This window comes from Mustela lutreola, chromosome 1 (genome assembly GCF_030435805.1).
Source record: "Mustela lutreola isolate mMusLut2 chromosome 1, mMusLut2.pri, whole genome shotgun sequence".
Taxonomy (NCBI): domain Eukaryota; kingdom Metazoa; phylum Chordata; class Mammalia; order Carnivora; family Mustelidae; genus Mustela; species Mustela lutreola.
The window spans coordinates 159431191-159448916 of NC_081290.1; positions in this window are offsets into that span (position 1 = coordinate 159431191).

Consider the following 17726-nt stretch of genomic DNA (forward strand, 5'->3'; position numbering starts at 1 on the left):
CATTTCTTTGTGTCTTCCTCAATTTCTTTCATGAGTACTTTATAGTTTTCTGAGTATAGATTCTGTGCCTCTTTGATTAGGTTTATTCCTAGGTATCTTATGGGTTTGGGTGCAATTGTAAATGGGATTGACTCCTTAATTTCTCTTTCTTCTGTCTTGCTGTTGGTATAGAGAAATGCAACTGATTTCTGTTCATTGATTTTATATCCTGACACTTTACTGAAATCCTGTATAAGTTCTAGCAGTTTTGGAGTGGAGTCTTCTGGGTTTTCCACATATAGTATCATATCATCTGCGAAGAGTGATAATTTGACTTCTTCTTTGCCGATTTGGATGCCTTTAATTTCCTTTTGTTGTCTGATTGCTGAGGCTAGGACCTCTAGTACTATGTTGAATAGCAGTGGTGATAATGGACATCCCTGCTGTGTTCCTGACCTTAGCGGAAAAGCTTTCAGTTTTTCTCCATTGAGAATGATATTTGAGGTGGGTTTTTCATAGATGGCTTTGATGATATTGAGGTATGTGCCCTCTATCCCTACACTTTGAAGAGTTTTGATTAGGAAGGGATGCTGTACTTTGTCAAATGCTTTTTCAGCATCTATTGAGAGTATCATATGGTACTTGTTCTTTCTTTTATTGATGTGTTGTATCACATTGACTGATTTGCGGATGTTGAACCAACCTTGCAGCCCTGGAATAAATCCCACTTGGTCGTGGTGAATAATCCTTTTAATGTACTGTTGAATCCTCCTGAATTTTGATGCTCGTTCCCTTTGCCATACTGGGGAAATTCTCCCCAATAATTCTCTCCAGTATACCTTCTGCTCCCCTCTCCTTCTTCTTCTTCTGGAATCCTAATTATTCTAATGTTGTTTCATCTTATGGTGTCACTTATCTCTCGAATTCTCCCCTCATGGTCCAGTAGCTGTTTGTCCCTCTTTTGCTTCTTTATTCTCTGTCATTTGGTCTTCTACATCACTAATTCTTTCTTCTGCCTCATTTATCCTAGCAGTGAGAGCCTCCATTTTTTATTGCACCTCATTAATACCTTTTTTGATTTCAACTTGGTTAGATTTTAGTTCTTTCATTTCTCCAGAAAGGGCTTTTATATCTCCCAAGAGGGTTTCTCTACTATCTTCCATGCCTTTTTCAAGCCCGGCTAGATCCTTGAGAATTCTCATTCTGAATTTTTGATCTGACATATTACCAATGTCTGTATTGATTAGGTCCCTCGCCTTCGGTACTGCCTCTTGTTCTTTTTTTTGTGTTGAATTTTTCTGTCTTGTCATTTTGTCCAGATAAGAGTTATGAAGGAGCAAGTAAAATACTAAAAGGGTGGCAACAACCCCAGGAAAATATGCTTTAACCAAATTAGAAGAGATCCCAAATCGTGAGCGGGTAGAAAGGGGATAAAAAGAGGTTTAAAAAGGAAGAAATAAAAAAAAAAGAAAAGAAAAGAATTAAAAAAAGAAAACAAATAAGAAAAATATAAAACAGAAAATATGTATATATTGGATAAACTAGTTAAAAAATGTTAAAAAAGAAAAAGGTAAAAGTTAAAAAAAAATTTACCAGAAGGCGAGAAAAAAAAAACAAAAAATGTAAAAGAAAAAAATCAAATTAACTGCAAGACTAAAAAAAAATCACAGGGAAAAAGCCATGAGTTCCGTGCTTTGGTTTCTCCTCCTCTGGAATTCTGCTCTCCTTGCTATTGAAACCGCACTCCTTGGTAGGTGAACTTGGTCTCGCCTGGATTTCTTGTTGATCTTCTGGGGGAGGGGCCTGTTGTAGTGATTCTCAAGTGTCTTTGCCCCTGGCAGAATTGCACCGCCCTTTTCACGGGGGCCGGGGTGAGTAATCCACTCAGGTTTGCTTTCAGGAGCTTTTGTTCCCTGAGCGCTTTCCGTAGAGTTCTGGAGGACGGGAATACAAATGGCGGCCTCCTGGTCTCCGGCCCAGAGGAGCTGAGAGCCCAGGGTCCCACTCCTCAGTGCGCCCTCAGAGAACAGCGCCCAGGTACTCCCATCTGCCTGACCTGCGGCCACGCTCTGAGCTCACCGAGCCTGCGACTGGTTCAAGGTAACCCCGAGCTGTGAGCTTACTGTCGGCTCTGTCTCTTTAGCCGGCTCCCCTGTTCCAATACCCGCAAGCTCTGCGACACTCAGACACCCCCGATCCTTCTGTGACCCTGCGGGACCTGAGGCCACGCTGACCCTACATGGGCTTCGCCCCGGTTTATCCTCTGGAGTGATGTCCCTCAGCGGAACAGACTTTTAAAAGTCCTGATTTTGTGCGCTGTTGCTCCGCCGCTTGCCGGGAGCCGGCCCCTCCCCCCGAGGTCTATCTTCCCATCGCTTTGGATTCACTTCTCCGCAGGTCCTACCTTTCAGATAGTGGTTGTTTTTCTATTTCCAGAACTGCTGTTCTTCTCTTCGATCTACCGATGGATTTTCAGGTGTTTGCCATCTTTAGATAAGCTATCTAGCTGATCTCCGGCCAGCTGAAGTAGTCTCAGCCTGCTACTTCTCCGCCATCTTGACTCCGCCCTATCTGCTGTGGGTTGTTCATAGATGGCTTTGATGATATATATTGAGGTATATATTCTCTATCCTTATACTGTGAAGAGTTTTGATCAAGAAAGGATGCTGTAACTTGTCAAATGCTTTTTCAGCATCTATTGACAGTATTATATGGTTCTTGTTCTTTCTTATTAATGTACTATATCACATTGATTGGTTTGAGGATGTTGAACCAACCTTGCAACCCAGGAATAAAGCCTACTTGGTCATGGAGAATAATCCTTTTAATGTACTGTTGGATCCTTTTGGCTAGTATTTTGGTGAGAATTTTTCCATCTGTGTTCATAAAGGATATTGCACTATAATTCTCCTTTTTGATTGGGTCTTTGGCTTTGGGATCAAGGTAATGCCTTATAAAATGAGTTTGGAAGTTTTCCATCCATTTTTATTTTTTGGGACAGTTTCAGGAGTATAAGTATCAATTTTTCTTTAAATGTTTGGTAGAATTCCCCTTGGAAGCTCTCTGGCCCTGGGCTCTTGTTTGTTGGGAGATTTTTGATGACTGCTTCAGTCTCCTTATTGGTTACAGGTCTGTTCAGGTTTTCTGCCTCTTTCTGGTTCAGTTTCAGTTTCAGTAGTTTATATGTCTCTAGGAATGCATCCATTTCTTCCAGATTTTAAAATTTGCTGGTGTATAGTTGCTCATAATATGTTCTTAAGATTGATTTTATTTCTTTGGCTTTGGTTCTGATATCTCCTCTTTCAATCATGATTCTATTAATTTGGATCTTTTCTCTTTTCTTTTTGAAAAGTGTGGTCAGGGCTTTGTCAATCTTATTAATTCTCTCAAAGACCCAGCTTCTAGTTTCATTGATTTGTTCTACTGTTCTTTTGGTTTCTATTTCAATGATGTCTACTCTGATCTTTATTTCTCTCTTTTTAAAAAATTCTTCCTTAATTTCCTGGTCGACCCTTTCATTTGTTAGTAGGATGCTCTTTAGCCTCCACGGATTTGCATTCTTTCCAACTATCCTCTTGTGGTTGAGTTCTAGTTTCAAAGCATTCTGGTCTGGTCCAAAAATATACAGGGAATTACCCCAATCTTTTTGATACCAGTTGAGATCTGATTTGTGACCCAGGATGTGATCTATTCTGGAGAATGTTCCATGTGCACTAGAGAAGAATGTGTATTCTGTTGCTTTGGGATAGAATGTTCTAAATATATCTCTGATGTCCATCTGGTCCAGTGTGTCATATAAAGCCTTTATTTCCTCTCTGATCTTTTGCTTAGATGATCTATTTCAATGAGGGGGTTGTTAACACAATAATAGTCCCCTACTATTATTGTATTATTGTTGATGTGTTTCTTTGATTTTGTTAATAATTGGTTTACATAATTGGCTGCTCTCATGTGAGGGGCATATATATTTAAAATTTTTAAGTCTTCTTGTTGGACAGACACTTTAAGCATGATATAATGTCCTTCCTCATCCCCTATTACAGTCGTTGGCTCAGAATCTAATTTATCTGATATAAGGGTTGCCACACCAGCTTTCTTTTGATGTGCATTAGCATGGTAAATGTTTTCTATGCCCTAAATTTGAATCTGGAAGTGTCTTTGGGTCTAAAATAAATTTCTTGAAGACAGCATATCAATGGGTTATGTTTTTGTTGTTGTTGTTTGTTTTTTGTCTTGTTTTTTTTTTTTTTTTGTTTTGTTTTGTTTTTTCTTTTTTGGTTTTTTTTTTTTTAAATCCATCCTAATACACTGTGTCTTTTGATTGGGACATTTGACCCATTTACATTCAGAGTAACTATCGAAAGACATGAATTTAGTGCCATTGTATTGTCTGTAAGGTGACTGTTATTGTGTATTGTCTCTGTTCCTTTCTGGTCTGTTATTTTTAGGCTCTCTCTTCACTTAGAGGACCTCTTTCAATATTTCCTGTATGGCTGGCTTGGCGTTTGCAAATTCTTTTAATTTTTGTTTGTCCTAGAAGGTTTGTCCTAGAAGGTTTTTACTTCTTCTTCTTCTTTTTTTTTTTTTTTTTCCAATGACAGCCTAGCTGGTTATAGTATATTTGGCTGCATGTTTTTCTCATTTAGTGCTCTGGATATATCATGCCAGTCCTTTCTGGCCTGCCAGGTCTCTGTGGATAGGTCTGCTGCCAATCTAACATTTCTGCCTTTGCATATTATAGACCTCTTGTCCTGAGCTGCTTTCAGGATTTTCTCTTTGTCACTGAGACTTTTAAATAAATATATCACAGAAATATTTAGAACTAATATCTATTTTTATTGATTTTGAGGGGGATCTTGGTGACTCCTGGATTTTGATGCTTGTTCCCTTTGCTAAATTAGGGAAATTCTCTACTATAATATTTTTCCAATATACCTTCTGCCCCTCTCTCTCTTTCTTCTTCTTCTGGGATCCTAATTATTCTAGTATTGTTTCATCTTATGCTATCACTTATCTCTCAAATTCTCCCCTTGTGATCCAGTAGTTGTTCATCTCTCTTTTTCTCAGCTTCTTTATTCTCCATCATTTGATCTTCTATATCACTAATTCTTCTGCCTCATTTATCTTGCAGTAAGATCCTCCATTTTTTATTTTATCTCATTAATACCTTTTTTTAAATTGTTAGATTTTAGTTCTTTTATTTCTCTAGAAAGGGATCTTTTTCTCCAGAAAGGGATTCTCTTTATTTTAAACCCAGCTAGCACCTTGATAATCATCATTCTGAACTCTAGATCTGACATCTTACTAATGTCTGTATTGATTAGATCCTTAGCCATCAGTACTGCCTCTTGTTCTTTTTTTTTTTTTTTTGAGTTTTTCTGCCTTGTCATTCTACTCAGATAATAGATAAATGAGAGAACAAAATACTAAAAGGGTAGCAATGACCCCAGAAATATATACATTAACCAAATCAGAAGGACCCAAAACTGGGGGGAGAAGAAAAGAGGACAAAAAAAACAAGAGAAATATATATATATATTAGATTGGTGAACACTTGAGTTTGGGTGTATTTTGGTCTGTTAGAAGAAATTACATTCCAAAATTTTAAAGAAAGAAAAACTTATATATATACACAAAAATAAGTGATGAATATGATATTAAGGGATGAAGGGATGGAATGTGATTGTAAAGATGAAAATTTAAAAAGTTCCTAAAAAGTGAATTGATAAGAAGTTGGTTGAAAAAAGAAAAAAAAAAGAGGTTAAGAATGTGATCAGGCTGGAGACTAGAACAAAGCGATGCACTAGATTTAGGGTATATTTTGATCTATTAGAAGAAACTGTATCCCAAAATTTTAAAGAAAGAAAAACCTATATGTACACAAAAAATAAGTTTAAATACAATGAAGGGATAAAATATGATTATAACAATGAGAATTTAAAGATTTTTTTTTAAAAAAGTATTGATGAGATAGTTTAAAAACATTAAAAGAGGAAAGAGGAGGAGCGCCTGGGTGGCTCAGTGGATTGAGCCGCTGCCTTCAGCTCAGGTCATGATCTCAGGGTTCTGGGATCGAGCCCCACATCGGGCTCTCTGCTCGGCGGGGAGCCTGCTTCCCCCTTTCTTTCTGCCTGACTCTCTGCCTGCTTGTGATCTCTCTCTCTGTCAAATAAATAAATAAAATCTTAAAAAAAAAAAAAGAGGAACGAGGAAAAATTTTAAAAGTAGAATAAAAAATAAAAGTTAAAAATTTAACTTTGAAAGACAAAAGTATCATGGGAAAAAAGCCATGAATTCTATGTATTGCTTTCCCCTAGCTCTGGACTTCTTCAGTTCTCACTGATTGGTGAATTTGGTCTTGGCTGGATGTTCTTGCTAATCTTTTGGGGAAGGGGCCTGTTGCTCTGATTTTCAGATGTCTTTGCCCAAGGGGGAATTGCACTGCCCTTGCCAGGAGCCAGGCTAAGTAATCTGCTCAGCTTTGCTCTTGGAAGCTTTTGTTCTCTGAATGTTTTCCATACAACTTTGGAGGATAGGAATGAAGTTGGTGGCCTCCCTATCTCTGGCCCCCTAAGAGTCAAGAACTCAGGTCCCCACTCCTCAGTGCACCCATAAAGTAAAGCATTCAATCACTTCCATCTCCCTGGTCTCTGGCTGCACTCCATGCTCATCCAGACTGTAACCCAGAATTTCTATCTCTGTTTGGAGTCTCCAAGTCCCACAAATTCCTGTAGTCTGCTCCTGTGCTTCTCCTCCCTGAGGAGGAAGGAGGGGGTCTCCCCAAATATGCCATGTGTGAGGTTCATGCTCAAAAAGAAGTGGTCTGGCTGTGCCTTGGATCATGGTCTAAGGTAACCCAAACTGAGAGCCCACTGCTCTGCTCTGTCTCTGCAGCTGGGTTCCCCATTCCTATACCTGGGATCTCTGCCAAATAGGAACCCCCAATCTTTTTGTGACCCCGTGGGTCCTGAGACCACACTATCTCCGCAAGAGTTCCATCCCCTGCTTAGCCTCTGGAGCAAAGTCCCTCAGTGAAGCAGACTTCTAAAAGTTCCAATTGTGCTCTGCTGCTCTACCACTTGGCAGGAGCAGGCGCCTCCTCCACAGACTATCTTCCCATATGTCACCTCAGATTTACTTCTCTGCACGTCCTACTTTCTAGAAAGTGGTTGCTTTTCTGTTCCTAGAATTGCTGCTCTTCTTCTCTTTGATCTCCTTTTGAGCTTGTAGGTGTTCAGAATGGTTTGATAACTATCTAGCTGAACTCCTGGAATCTGATGGTATTTACATCTCCTACTCCTCTGCCATCTTGCTCCTCTTGATTTGAATATTTCTTAAATAAAAATTTTTTCTTGCTTTACTATTCTGATTAGGACTTCCAGTATTCTGTCAAATAGAAGAAGCAAGATTGGGCATCCTTGCTGTGCTCCTGATCTTAAAAGAAAAGCTTTCATTTTTTTCAATGTTGAGTGTGATGTTTGCTGTGGGCTTATCAGATACAGCCTCTATTATCTTGAGGCACACTTAAACCCATTTTGTTAGGAGGGCTTTTTGTTTGTTTGTTTGTTTGTTTGTTTTATATTCTGGCATAGTTAACATACAGTGTCATATTAGTTTTAAGTGTACAAAATAGTGGTTCAACAATTCTATAGATTACTCAGTGCTTATCAAGGTAAAGGTACTCTTAATTCACATCACCTATTCCATCCACCCACCCCTGCATCTCCTCTAATAATGATCTGTTTGTTCTCTATTAGGTAAGAGTCTTTTTTTTTTTGGTTTGTCTCTATTTTCCCCCTTTGTTCCCTTGTTTTGTTACTTAAATTCCACATGAGTGAAATCATATGGTAGTTGTCTTTCTCTGACTGATCTATTTTACTTGAAAGTCTAATCTACTTCCAGCTATTTTGTTGCAAATGGCAATATTTCATTCTTTTTTATGACAGTGTAATATTCCACTGTGTGTGTGTGTATGCAACTCCCCAGTTATCCATCAATGGATAATTGTTCTACTTTCATAATTCAGTTATTGCAAATAATGTTGCAATAAACACAGGGATGCATATATCCTTTTGAATTCATGCTTTCATAGTCTTTGGGTATATATCCAGTAGTATGATTACAGGGTCATATGGTACTTCTATTTTTAATTTTTTGAGAAATCTTTGCATTATTTTCCAGAGTGGCTTCACCAGTTAGCATTGCCAACAACAGTGCATGAGAGATCCTTTTGCTTCACATCCTTACCAACATTTGCAGTTTCTTGTGTTTTTTATTTTAGAAATTCTGACAGGTGTGAAGTGATACCTCATTGTCGTTTTGACTTACATTTCCCTCATGGTGAGTGATGTTGAGCATCTTTTCATGTGTCTATTGGCCATTTGTCTCTCTTCTTTGGACAAATATTCTGTTCATGTCTTCTACCCATTTTAATTAGATTATTTGTATTTCTGGTGTTGTGGAAGTTCCAGATTTCAAGTTCTACTAAAAAGCTATAATAATCAAAATGGTATGTCACTGTCACAAAAATAGACACACAAATCAATGGAACAGGATAGAAATCCCAGAAACAAACCCATGATGCTAAGGCCAATTAATCTTTGACAAAAGAGGCAAGGATATGCAATAGGAATAATTTTCTTTAGCAAATGGTTTTGGGAAAACTGGACATCTACATGCAACTACTTTGTTACACCATATACAAAAATAAACTCAAAATGGATTAAGGACCTAAATATGAGACCTGAAATCAGAAAGATCCTAGAAGTGGGCACAGGTTTTAATTTCTACGACATCAGCTGTAACATTTTTCTAGATATGTCTTCTGAGGCAAAGAAAATAAAAGCAAAAGTAAAATATTTGGACTACACCCTAATAAAAAGCTTCTACACAGCAAAGGAAACAATCAATGACACTAAAAGATAACCTGTCAAATGATAGAAGATATTTGCAAATGACAATTCAGTAAAGGGTTAATATCCAAAAATATAAAGAACTTATAAAACTAAACATACACTCAAATGATCCACATATATAATGGGGTGCCTGGGTGGCTCAGTCAGTTAAGTGTCTGGCTTTGAATGATCCTGGGGTCCTGAGATCAAGTACCATGTCAGAAGACTCTCTACTGTGCAGGGAGTCTGCCTCTCCTTCTCCCCTGCCTCTTCCCCTGCTTGCCTTCTCTCTCTCAAGTAAACAAATAAAAAATAGTTGAAAAGAGTTTTTATAATGACAAGTTGTTGAGTATTGCAAATGTCTTTTCTGCATCTATTGAGAGAATCATGTGATTTTTGTCTTTTATTCTGTTAATGTGTTATATCACATTAATTTATGCTGAATCATTGTTAAGTTAAATCCCAGTTTGTCATGGTGTATGATCCTTCTAAAGGGCTGTTGAACTTGGTTTGCCAGTATTTTGTTGAGGATATTCACAACTACATTTATTAGAGATACTGTCAAGAATGAATGAATGAACCAATGAACCAATAAGAAAATAATTTCCCTTATAGTCTCTTTCTTTGGCTCTCATATCAGGTTAATGTTGACCTCATAAAAGGTGTTTGGGAATGTTTCCATTTTAGATTTTTTTTCCAAGAGCCAGAAAATAGTTGCTTTAATATTTCAAAATTTTGGTAGAATTTTTTGAAAGTTTGGTAGAATTCATCATTTTATCCATGTAGTTCTGGGGTTTGTTGGAAGTTTGTGATTACCCTTTCAATCTCCATTTCAATTCTTGCTCATATTTTCAGTTTCTTCATGATTTAGTCTTTGTATGTTGTATGTTCCTGGTAATATATCCACTTCTTCTAGGTTATCTAGTTTGTTGGGGTAAAGTTAGCCTTAGGCATCTCTTGCAATCTTTTTTATTTATGTGGCATTAGCTGTAATTTCTCTTATATCTGATCTTGAGTCTTTTCTCTCTTCTTAGTCTACTTTAAGGATTTGTCAATTTGTAGACATTTACAACTCTTAATTTCTTTGTTTTTTGTTTTTTATTTTTTTATTTTTTTAATTTATTTTCAGCATAACAGTATTCATTGTTTTTGTACCACATCCAGAGCTCCATGCAATCTGTGCCCTCTATAATAACCACCACCTGGTTCCCCGACCTCCCACCCCCAGCCCCTTCAAAACCCTCAGCATGTTTTTCAGAGTCCATAGTCTCTCATGGTTCACCTCCCCTTCCAATTTCCCCCAACCCCAACTCCCTTCTCCTCTCTATCTCCCCATGTCCTCCATGCTATTTGTTTTGCTCCACAAATAAGTGAAACCATATGATAATTGACTCTCTCTGCTTGACTTATTTCACTCAGCATAATCTCTTCCAGTCCTGTTCATGTTGCTATAAAAGTTGGGTATTCATCCTTTTGGATGAAGGCATAATACTCCATAGTGTATATGGACCACATCTTCCTTATCCATTTGTCTGTTGAAGGGCATCTTGGTTCATTCCACAGTTTGGTGGCCGTTGCCATTGCTGCTATTAACATTGGAGTACAGATGGCCCTTCTTTTCATGACATCTGTATATTTGGGGTAAATACCCAGTAGTGCAATTGCAGGGTCCTAGGGAATTTCTATTTTTAATTTTTTGAGGAATCTCCACACTGTTCTCCAAAGTGGCTGCACCAACTTGCATTCCCATCAACAGTGTAAGAGGGTTCCCCTTTCTCCACATCCCCTCCAACACATGTTTCCTGTCTTGCTAATTTTGGCCATTCTAATTGATGTAAGGTGATATCTCAATGTGGCTTTAATTTGAAACTCCCTGAAGCTAGTGATGATGAAAATATTTTCATGTGTCTAGTATGTATGTCTTCATTGCAGAAGTGTCTGTTCATATCTTCTGCCTATTTCTTGATATGATTGTCTGTTTTGTGTGTGTTGAGTTTGAGGAGTTCTTTATAGATCCTGGATATCAACCTTTTGTCTATACTGTCATTTGCAAATATCTTCTCCCATTCCGTGGGTTGCCTCTTTGTTTTCTTGACTGTTTCCTTGGCTGTGCAGATGCTTTTAATTTTGATGAAGTCCCCAAAGTTCATTTTCGCTTTTGTTTCCTTTGCCTTTGGAGACATATCTTGAAAGAAGTTGCTGTGGCTAATATCGAAGAGGTTACTGCCTATGTTCTCCTATAGGATTCTGATGAATTCCTGTCTCACATTGAGGTCTTTTATCCATTTTGAGTTTATCTTTGTGTACAGTGTAAGAGAATGGTCGAGTTTCATTCTTCTTCATATAGCTGCCCAGTTTTCTTAGCACCATTTATTGAAGAGACTTTCTTTTTCCACTCTATATTTTTTCCTGTTTTCTCGAAGATTAATTGACCGTAGAGTTGAGGGTCCAAATCTGGGCTCTCTACTCTACTCCACTGGTATATGTGTCTGTTTTTATGCCAGTACCATGCTGTCTTGGTGATCACAGCTTTGTAGTAAAGCTTGAAATCAGGTAACATGATGCCCCCCATTTTATTTTTGTTTTTCAACATTTCTTTAGCGATTCAGGGTCTCTTCTGATTCCATACAAATTTTAGGATTATTTTCTCGAGCTCTTTGAAGAATACCGGTGGAATTTTGATTGGAAAGCATTAAAAGTATAGATTTCTTTATTTTGGTTATTAATTGCTTTATATAATTGGCTACTCCCATGATGGGCATAGATATTTAAAATTGTTAGATCATCTAGTAGGATAGACCCATTAAGTATGATATATTATCCCTCTACATCTCTTATTGCAGTCTTTGGTTTAGGCAGTATAGACATTTTAACAATGTTTATTTTTCTGATCCAAGAGCATGGAATGATCTTCCATCGTTTTGTGTCTTCTTCAATTTCTTTCATGAGTGTTCTGTAGCTCCTCGAGTACAGATCCTTTACCTCTTTGGTTAGGTTTATTCTCAGGTATCTTATGGTTCTTGGTGCTATAGTAAATGGAATCGATTCTCTAATTTTCCTTTCTGTATTTTTATTATTAGTGTATAAGAAAGCCACTGATTTCTGTACATTGACTTTGTAACCTGCCACATCACTGAATTGCTGTATGAGTTCTAGTAGTTTGGAGGTAGAGTCTTTTGGGTTTTCCATATAAAGAATCATCATCTGCAAAGAGAGAGAGTTTCATTACCAATTTGGATACCTCTTATTTCTCTTTGTTGTCTGATTGCTGTTGCTAGGACTTCTAATACTATGTTGAACAAGAGTGGTGAGAGTGGGCATCCTTGTCGTGTTCCTGATCTCAACGGGAAGGATGCCAGCTTTTTCCCATTGAGGATGATATTTGCTGTGGGTTTTTCATAGAGAGGTTTGAAGAAGTTCAGGAATGTTCCCTCCATCCCTATACTTTGAAGCGTTTTAATCAGGAACGGATGCTGGATTTTGTCAAATGCTTTTTCTGCATCAATTGAGAGGACCATGTGGTTCTTCTCTCTTCTTATTAATTTGTTCTATCACATTGATTGATTTGCGAATGTTGAACCATCCTTGTATCCCAGGGAGGAATCCCACCTGGTCATGGTGGATAATCTTTTTATGTGCCGTTGGATGCTGTTGGCTAGGATCTTGTTGAGAATCTTCGCATCCATATTCATCAGTGATATTGGTCTGAAATTCTCCTTTTTGGTAGGGTCTTTGCCTGGTTTGGGGATCAGGTTAATTCTGGCTTCATAGAAAGAGTCTGGAAGTTTTCCTTCTGCTTCAATTTTTTGAAACAGCTTCAGGAGAATAGGTGTTATTTCTGATTTGAAAGTTTGGTAGAATTCCCCAGGGAATCCATCAGTTCCTGGGCTCTTGTTTCTTGGGAGGTTTTGTTTTGTTTTTGTTTTTGTTTTTTTTTTAATAATTTTTTATTTTTTATAAACATATATTTTTATCGCCAGGGGTACAGGTCTGTGAATCACCAGGTTTACACACTTCACAGCACTCACCAAAGCACATACCCTCCCCAATGCCCATAATCCTACCCCCTTCTCCCAAACCCCCTCCCCCAGCAACCCTCAGTTTGTTTTGTGAGATTAAGAGTCACTTATGGTTTGTCTCCCTCCCAATCCCATCTTCTTTCTTGGGAGGTTTTTGATCACCGCTTCAATCTAGTTACTAGATATTGGTCTATTCAGGTTGACAATTTCTTCCTGGTTCAATTTTGGGAGTTTATAGTTTTCCAGCAATGCATCCATTTCATCTAGGTTGCTTAACTTATTGGCATATAACTATTGATAATAACTTCTGATGATTGTTTCTACTTCCTTGGTGTTAGTTGTGATCTCTCCCTTTTCATTCATAATTTTATGAATTTGAGCTTTCTCTCTTTTCTTTTGGATTAGTGTGGCCAATGGCTTATCGATCTTATTGATTCTTTCAAAAAACCAGCTTCTAGTTTCATTGATATGTTCTAATGTATCTCTGGTTTCTACCTCATTGATCTCAGCTCTAATCTTGATGGTTTCCCTTCTTATGTGTGGAGTTGGTTTGATTTGTTGTTGATTCTCTAGTTCTTTAAGGCATAGAGACAGCTGGTGTGTTCTGGATTTTTCAGTCTTTTTTGAGGAATGCTTGGATGGCTATGTATTTTCCCCTTAGGACCGCCTTTGCTGTATCCCATAGGTTTTGGATCAAAGTGTCTTCATTCTCATTGGTTTCCATGAATTGTTTCAGTTCTTCTTTTATCTCTTGGTTGATCCAAGCATTCTTAAGCAAGGTGGTCTTTAGCTTCCAGGTGTTTGAGTTCCTTCAGAACTTTTCCTTGTGATTGAGCTTCAGTTTCAAAGCATTGTGATCTGAGAATGTGCAGGGAATAATCTCAGTCTTTTGGTATCCCTTGAGTCTTGATTTTTGACCCAGTATGTGGTCTATTCTGGAGAAGGTTCCATGTGCACTTGTGAAGAATGAATATTCTGTTCTTTTTGGGTGGAATGTTCTGTATATATCTATGAGGTCCATCTGGTCCAATGTGTCATTCAATGCTCTTGTTTCTTTATTGATTTTCTCATTCAATGATCTATTTCTGAGAGAGGCATGTTAAGGTCTCCTACTATTAATGTATTCATATCAATATGACTCTTTATTTGATTAACAGTTTTCTTATGGATTTGGCTGTTCCCATATTGGGGGCATAGATATTTACAATTGTTAGATCGTCTTGGTGGATAGTCCCTTTAAGAATGATGTAGTGTTGTACATATAACCCTTTTCTCCTAAAGAGGAGTCAGTCAGTGCTCCTATATTTTTCACTTTTTGTCAAAGCAGGAAGTAAATACTTTAGAGCTGTTAAATATATAAATAAAGTGAATAAAGAATGATGTAGTGTCCTTCTGTATATCTGACTACTGTCTTTCGTTTAAAATCTAATTTGTCTGATAGGAGAATCTCTACTCTGGCCTTCTTTTGAGGCCCATTGGCATGAAAGATGCTTCTCCATCCCTTCACTTTCAGTATGCATGTATCTTTAGGTTCAAAGTGGGTCTCTTGTAGACAACTTATGGATGGGTCCTGTCGTTTTTTCCAGTCTGCAACCCTGTGCCCTTTTATGGGCGCATTTAGGCCATTCACACTGAGGGTGATTATTGATAGATACGTTTTTATTGACATTGTGTTACCTTTGAAGTCTTTCTTTCTGTAGATTGTCTCTATATTTCTGTTCAATGTTATTCTTGGGCTTTTTCCTCTTTTATAGAACCTCCCTTAATATTTCTTGCAGTATCGGCTTGGTGGTTGCATAGTCTTTTAAGCCTTGCCGGTCTTGGAAACTTTTTATCTCTCCATCCATTTTGAATGTCAGTCTTGCTGGATAAAGTATTCTTGGCTGCATGTTCTTCTCATTTAGTGCCCTGAATATATCTTGCCAGCCCTTTCTGGCTTGCCAGGTCTCTGTGGACAGGTATGACGTTATTCTGATGGGCTTTCCTCTGTATGTAAGGATCTTCTTTGTCCTAGCTGCTTTCAAGAGTGTCTGCCTACAATTATAATTCTTCATTCTTACTCTTAGGTGTCTCGAGGACTTTCGAGAATCTATAATCTTGGGGGGAAACCTTTTGGCCTCTAGTACATGAACTCTGGTTCCACTCACGGGATTGGAAAATTTTCATGAAGAACTTCTTCCACTATATCTTCTAGACTTCTTTATTTCCCCTCCCCTTCAGGGATTTCAATAATTCTGACATTGGAATGTTTCATGGCATCATTTATTTCCCTGATTCTGTTTTCTTGGCTTCTAAGCTATTTGTTCCAGGCTTCCTCATGATCCTTTCTCTCTATCTGTTTGTCCTCCAGATCACTAATTCTATCTTCTGTCCCAGTTACTCTAGCTTTGAGAGAATTTAGATTAGATTGGAACTCATTGAGAGCATTGTGAAGCTCATTCCTGGTAGCTTTCAGCTCTTCCCTAATATTGAAAACATGATCTCTGGTCATTTTCAGTTTGGCCCTAATCAATTCCTTTTGGTCACCCATGGCTTTCTCCAACTTAGCTATTGCTTGGATAATTGTTAGCCTGAATTCTCTTTCTGACATATTGTCTATCTTGGTAGCCGTTAGCTCTGTTGCAGAAAGTCTATCCTCTGTATTTTTCTTCTGTTGGGCATTCGTCCTCCTAGTCATTTTGGTGAGAGATGACTGAATGGGTGTAGCTGGATGTATCGACTGTGGTGCAGTGAAGGTGCATCCTGGAACACTTCTGAGCAATCTGGGTTCCCCACCCAAATGAGAGGAAAAAGAAAAGGAAAAGAAAAAAGAGAGAGGAATAGAGACAGGAAAGAAAGGTGAGGTAAAAGGGAAGGTTCAGCCCAAATGGCCCCAAGGTAAGATTTATGAAATATAGAAACAAAAACTGAGAAACAAAAAGACTGATAAAAGTATACAACAAGAGAAAAAAATAATACATATATATTTGCATATATATATATATGCAAAAAAAGGAAGAATCTCGTCAAAAAGAACCCCGAGTGTAAGATTTTTATACTATCAGGACAAACACAAAAACAAAGAAATACTGTTGGAAGAAAAAGATGAGAGAGTAGTTTTAAATTCTCAATGTGGGTGAGGAAGGTTGTTTTGATTCTTCCTGGATGTATCTTGATATCTTTGTTAAAGGACTCAACTTTCCTAAGATAAAGGGGGATTGGGAATTGGTTTACCTATAGGGGTGGCATTGATTGGGGAAAGGGGATTACCTTGAAGTTTAACTCTATATGAATATTAGAAAATAAAAATTTAAAAAGGAATAAACTAGACTACACTAAACTAAAATAAAAAAAAAAATTTAAAGAATAAAAATGCAAAAGGAAAACACAGGTGTATGTATCAAAAAGTTCTGGTTAGAAGGTTATTATGGAATTTGTGTTGGACATCTCACTGTGACAGTAAATAGGTTAAAAAATTATCTATATAATAATCAAAAATTATCTATTAAAAATGAGCCAGAATAGTGGGAACAAAACAATAATAATAATTGTCCTATGAAGTAAGTGGTGGTTGTTCTCTTGTCATCTTTTTTTTTTTTTTTTTCCTTTCCTGGTTGGTTTTCGGGGGGAGGGGCCTGCCATGTGGGTTTTTTCAGTCAATGATGTTCTCTGAGTTAAATCCTCCCGCCCTCCTCAAAACTGAGGAAACTTTTTTTTTCAGGCTTTTGTTCTCTGGAGGTTTTTATATTTGTTCACTTTTGTTTTTCTCCCTTGCCTTGACTGATTTTGATGGTTTTTGTAGGTGTAGAGGAAAGCAAACTGCACCCTGACCTCCCTCTCAGAGAGAAGTCTCAGTCTGGCTACAGAGCCCAAATAAATCCCCCCTTGGCCGCTGGCAGAGCAGGTTCCCAGTCGCAGTCCCTGGAGACTCAGGACTTTTTTCTTGTATCCAAAACCATGGCAGCGGTGGCTATCTGGGCAGCTCCAGACTGCCAGAGAAGTTCCAAGCAGTGATTGCACACTGAGATTTTCCTGCTAGCCCTGGCTGGGAGTGCCTGGCCTTTCCGGGTCCGAGAGCATTGGACTGGCGCCTGTGCACACCTCTCTTAGGGGAGGGCACGGGGCACAACTCGGACTCTGATGGCACAGCGGGGCACTCGCGTGGGGACTACGAAAAGGCTGTGCTTCTGTTGGCTGGCGAGGCTCCCAGCCCCTCTCGGGAGCCTGGCACCATGCGCTCTCAGGCGTGCTGGTGGTTCAGGGACCAAGACCTGGTTTCTCTGCTGCACTCTCTCTGGCTCTGCCAGGGGTGGTTGTCCTGGGTCTGGGGACTTAAGCCCCTGACCCTAACACCCCGATTCCCGCAATTTCCCCCCTGTGATCCTTTGCTCTTTTTGAATGCTTTCTACCAGACTTCCAAGTTAATGCTGGTCCCCAGATGCAGGGCACTCTCATATTGGCATATTATTTTCCAATGGGTCACCTCTGGTGGCTCCCTCCCCCTTTTGTTTATCTTCCGATATCAGTCTGACTTTCCCACTCTGCTTTACCTGCTCACTGGCGTCTTCTGCTCTGGTAGAGATCCAGACGTGTATAATTCTGATCTCAGGCTGATTTCGTTGGTGATCTGAGTTCTTTGGAAGGTAATCAGCTCACTTTAGGGTACAGGTTGAAAGGGCGCTTCCTCCTACTTCCCTGCCATCTTGTCTCCTATGTTTTTTTAATTTTTTTAATCATTACTTCTACTCTAACCTTTGTTATTTTCTTCCTTCTATAAACTTTGGCCTTAATTTGTGTTTTTACTAGTTCCAAAAGGTATAAAATTAGGCAGCTTGAGATCTTTCTTCTCTAATGT